The 5,646-nt window shown below is 46.3% G+C and overlaps 1 long non-coding RNA gene across 1 annotated transcript; it reads left to right on the top strand.

Moving 5' to 3' along the window:
- The first annotated feature begins 3,805 nt into the window (after positions 1-3,805).
- LOC123097468 (uncharacterized) lies at positions 3,806-5,078 on the top strand. The gene is made up of 2 exons (XR_006447251.1): positions 3,806-4,104; positions 4,200-5,078. It is a non-coding gene; the product is annotated as an uncharacterized lncRNA (long non-coding RNA).
- Positions 5,079-5,646: the final 568 nt, after the last annotated feature.

Here is a 5,646-nt window from a genome sequence, read left to right as displayed (position 1 = left end):
CACTCAACGTAGTTGTGTTGATGATGAGCACGACTCCCCAAGTCCACCATCACAGGTGCTCCCTCTAACTTGGCACTGTTGTCGGATTACGGGTTCCGGCAAAACCCTTAAGGATCGAACTCTGGGGTGCGCATGAAGATCTCTCTCCCCCTAGCTCACACTCTCGCCACGATCTCAAGGCCTAGCTCGCTGAACCCAAGGAACAGAAGACACAAGAGTTTATACTGGTTCGGGCCATCGTTGTGGTGTAATACCCTACTCTAGTGTGGTGTGGTGGATTGCCTTGCAGGCTGGGGATGAACAAGTACAAGGTAAGAACAACCTCCTGAGGAGAGGTGTTCTTGAGCTCGGTGAGCTTGTGCGTGTCAGGATGGAATGGATCCGATCCCAGATGAGTTGCCTCCTATGGTGGTGGCTAGTCCTATTTATAGAGACCCTGGTCCTCTTCCCAAATGTTTAGGCAGCAAGGGATCCCACAACGGCCAATTTGAAGGGGGACAGCTAGTACAAGCTATCCTGACAAAAGGTGGTCTTCGCCTGCCAAAGGCTCTGGTGGTGACGACGTCGTAGGCTCCGCGATGACCTCCGTCCTGCCGTCCTGCTGGTCTTGGTCTCGTTGCACCGATATGGAAACCTTTGCCTGATGCCTCGGGACTCCTCGCCTGCACCTGCCCCTTTAGCACCAAAGAGGCAACCGATACTCTGCGCCCGCTGGCGCCCGCGTGGCCTTGGTCATCATGGCTCACGTCACGGAAACCTCGCGAGGTGCCCCTCGCCTTGATCTCTCCGCTCCTCGCGAGACAGCCTAGTGATGCTGCCCCTGAGGAGGTCTTGTGTCGTCCGCCTCGCGAGGCTTGGCCCCTCGCGAGGGTCTTGAGTGTTTGCTGATGAAGATGGGTCGTACCAGGCCGCTAGTGGAGCCACGCCGTGGGCCGCAGGCAGGCAAGTCTGGGGACCCCCGTTCCTAGAACGCCGACAACTTTTATATGTGGTTGCATGTGATGTATGATGTCTAGCTTGTATTGCTTCTAATTTTGTTGAATTCCATTTGCTTACTTTACACATTATACTTGTGAATAAGACAAGTGTTCCTGTTTCTAGAACATACAATATCTGTCTATCACACCATGTTCTTACATCAAAGTACTACTATTGTGTAACCCACAACAATCACTTAGCGTAAGACACGTTTAACTTGGGAGTCTGACATAGGTCACATCTCACATTCTTTTCTAGCTTGTACTACTTCCAATTTGTTGAAATGGCACTTATGACGAGACAGTTTTAACTTGGTAGAGTGATATTTGTTGCATCTTTCATATGGTCTCTAGCTTTCATTGCTTCTAATTTGTTGAAATGCCTTCTGCTTAGTTTACACATCATAGCTGTGAATATGCAATGTTGTCCTTTTTTGTTACACATTCAACCGTCCTATCATGCGGTCGCCTTACATTAAAGTAGTGCTCGTCAGCATCCTGCATCAATGAGTTCTCTCCATAACATCAGCAGAGTTGAGGCTCTTGAAATCAGGGCATTCACGAATCATCAGAACAAGCGTGTCAAATGAGGTGTCAAGGGATCGAAGTAGTTTCTTAACAACTTCATGGTCAGTGATGTCTCTGGCGCCGAGTCCTTGAAGTTCATTTGCTATGTCACTGAGGCGATCGAAGGTTTGCTGACAGCTTTCATTTCCAATGCGCTTGAAGCGATTGAACTTCGCCCGAAGAGTATAAATTCGAGCTTCCTTTTGAGTTGACACTCCTTCATTGATCTTTTCGAGGATATCCCACAGTTCTTTTGCAGTCTCACACTATAGGTATCGAAGGAATTGAGCTCGAGAGAGATGGCCACCAATTTCATCTTTGGCTTGAGCGTCTAGTTGAATAAGCTTCTTTTTTTCATCGGTAGGTGCTTGAGCAATTAGAACTGTGAACCCAATGTGCACGACGTTCCACATGTCATCATCTATAGCTCGAAGACGGATCTTCATCTTCTCCTTCCAGAAGGGATAATTTGTCCCATCGAATATGGGAATCTTGAGATGCGACTTGTAGTTCACTGAAGACATACTTAAACTCCAAAGTCATTAGAATAAAATGAGTAGAGTCAAGGAGTACCTTGCTCTCATACCAATTTTAGGAACGAAGTATGTCTAACGGAGGGGGGGTGAATGGGAGTTTTAAATTTTCTTTGGAAAACTTAAATCTCTCAGAACCCAGCAGCGGAATAAACAACAAACAGACTAAGAGGAACTACAACATATGGCCGAAAGGAAACTAAAGCATGTATCGAAGTAAAATACATGAATAAAATGCATCAAAGGTAAACTTGAGTAACAGAGGTAACCGGTGGTGCTCGATGGCGACAAGGTATTTGTTCGACCAGTTCGTCCTTCTGTACAAGGACTACGTCTGGTTGGAGGGGATGTGACTTAACACGGAAGATAAACACTCTTCACCCTATTCTCCTCAACAATCGATTCATCAACCAATGCCGATCACTCGTGGTAGATACTTGAAGGCGATCTCCAAACCTTTACAGACTTCTTCTTCGAGAACCACAATTACTCTTGGTCTCTGAAGAAATTGACACCTAACCGTCTAGAGAGTTTGCAGCTCTCAAGAGTAATAGGCGGAGCGTACTAAACTTAGATTCCAGTGATGCTGAACCACTATCTAATTCTTTGGCGCTAGGGTTTTTCTCTCGGTGGATTTTAAACTCAAATTGCTCAGAGAGGGGGTTGCTCAACAATCTTCTCAGAAATCAAACGGAGCAGCCACCGGACAACACCGGCGCGGGGTGGCTATTTATAGCCGCAGCCTTCCCAGATGGAAGATGACTAACTCCTCGGTTCGAGGCAAATCTCTCGCAGCGAAGAAGATCACAGTCTCTTGCTGGCAAGTATTCGCTCAGAGCACAAAGAGATTTCTCTCACAACTTTCATAGGTTTGGGTTTAGCATCAAAGAATCAAAGCTTCGAAACGCTAAACCCCTCTTAATAGTACGATGGTCCTATGACCCAATGAAAGAAGAAGGACAATGAAATAAATGCCACATCTTCACTTCGTCTTCATTCTTCCTCGAACGTCGTCATTTGCTTCAAACAACCACCGAACCAATTGCTTAGACTTCAGCAATTTTTAGGGGTCACTCTCGTTAGCTTTATCTTTGGTGATAACCTTCGCTGCCTCACAGGGAGATTATCTTCATCGTTTTCATCAAACTCCTCGATTACTCCAGGGACCTGTTACTCTGTGTGCACTAGCAAACACATAAGTCCCCAAACTGTTGTCAACAAACTCCAAAACATAAGGGGCCTATCATTGCACCAACAGAGCCACAAATACTATGTCAGCTATATGATCATGCAAAGCAATATGACAATGAATGTGCATGTCATAAAAACGGAACGGTGGAAGTTGCACGGCAATATATCTCGGAATGGCTATGGAAATGCCATGATAGGTAGGTAAGGTGACTATTTTGAGGAAGATATAAGGAGGCTTATGTGTGATAGAGCATATCATATCATGGGGTTTCGATGCACCGGCAAAGTTATCACCAACTCTCGAGGTGAGAAAGGGCAATGCACGGTACTGAAGAGGCTAGCAAATTGCTGAAAGGTGAGAGTGTGTATAATCCATGGACTCACATTAGTCATAAAGAACTCACATACTAATCTACCATTCTTAAGAAGTTGCTCCCCACTTCTCCCTATTCTCTCGACATGCACACTGTCCACATCAGCGGATTGCCACGTCATTTTTCAGTTTTTAAAATCATCCAATCACTCTTATTACCCTGCGGTCAAGGTGGTGGAAAAAAGACCTGCTTTTCCCCTCACCTGCCGCCCGCACGGCCGCCGGCCATCCCGCACGATCCACCCACCTCCAGCCCAGCGTCGGTGCTCACCGCTCAAAAAAAAACTTCCGAAAATCCAGCCCTCTCCCCTCGAGGAAAAAATACTACCAAATCAACTTGGCATTTATGATTCCCAACGCAGAGCCTCGCATCTTCCCCACGAAACAGATTCAACTTCCTCTTCGTCTTCTCCAACCTTCATCAAATCCCACTGTGTTATTTTTTTGCAACCGAAACAGATAGGTTTTCTTCTCCCTCCATCAAATCCCACTACTTTGGCGATTCAGTTGCTCTTCCAGCTGGTATTTATTTTCGCTCACATGCGCGCAATTTGGCAGGGTGTGGCAGTGAGCGATGGTGAAAGGAGTTCCTCCTCGGCGATGAGGTACCCCGACGGCCGTCCCTGCCCTATCTCCGGCATTCCTATCGTAGGTGCGCCAGCCATGGAAGAACAGCGCCTTGCGGAGGATGCTGTCGCGCTGGGATCGGCCCCAGCCACCCTCGGCGAGTACCTCGCGGTCTCCTCATGCATATGGCCAGACTCTCCTCGAAGCGCCCTCATGTCCTTGCTCTGCTCCGGACCGTCCTAGCGCTGGCCGCCTCTGATGCATCAGACACGGTCATCCCCGGCGCGGCCCAGTTCCAGCGTGATCCAAAGGGGGAGCTCCCTCATGTCGTTGCTGTGCGCCCTCATTGTGGCGGCGGCCTCGGACGCGCCTGATGCGGCAATCACCATCGCGCCTGATGTGACCCTTTTCAATCCCCTCCCGACCCTTTTCAATCCCCTCCCCCCGCCTCCTCTACTAAATTAGTCAAACCTTTTGTTGTTCATAGTAGTAGTACTGAACTACTGATCCAGATCATCTCCTCACGGCATGGCCATGAATTCCATTAATTAAATAATTGACGGCATGGCTTATTCTTCTTCTTTCATGTAACTGTGCAGGTTTATAGTGAACTCACTAGAACTCCCATTGTCTAAGTCTGCGTAATCCCATCAACAAGTTGATAGGTTTGGTAAAACTCCAAGCATGTGTATTGATTATTGAGAGGTTCGTTTCAGTGCAATTTCCTTTTTGGACCAAAATCCTTTGGGTAGTTTCATATTACTAGCAGTTTGTTTGTTTTGTCAACCAACATGTGAATCATGCTTCTCACTACACTCAGTCATGAATTTGTATTACTAACCATGAGATTTACCAATCATATTTCTCTTATAACATGGTCGTTAAGCTCACTTCCTTCTTAGCAAATAAGACATTTGCACACAACGTTTCCATGTAAAAAATTGTAACATGGTTTCGCGCTGCAACACGTACCATGTTCCTGATCTCTCCATTCTCGCACTTCCTCTACTCTGTTGCTTCTCTACTATATCATGTAGTTGGCCTATTGAATATGTTTGTCTTGCCTTCCTTGAGCATGTTCAGAGATGGGTGGATGTTTTTGTCATGAGACACACCTGCTGTGTGTTAGCATTTTTCCCCATACTTAATATATCTGCACATTATTAGCTAGATTGATTATATAAGCCGGTTTGTTACAACAGTGTTAAGTTTGATTGGTACGCCTAACAAAACAAAGCGGCCATTATTCCATTAGTTGATTACAGGTTTCTAATAAATATTTTAATGAGGCCCTCTGTTCGTAAGACTGCAAAAAATGGATATCCCAAAAAGTTCTTCATAGGGTCGTGCTATTCGACCAGCCCCGGTGCAGTTGCTAAGAACTATTGCAGGCATATATGCAACTTAATAGGGTTAGTTAGGTTCTTGAAGCCATCTA

Source organism: Triticum aestivum, chromosome 4D (genome assembly GCF_018294505.1).
Source record: "Triticum aestivum cultivar Chinese Spring chromosome 4D, IWGSC CS RefSeq v2.1, whole genome shotgun sequence".
NCBI lineage: Eukaryota > Viridiplantae > Streptophyta > Magnoliopsida > Poales > Poaceae > Triticum > Triticum aestivum.
Note: the sequence above shows the minus strand (reverse complement) of the source record. Positions and strands in the feature narration are given on the sequence as shown.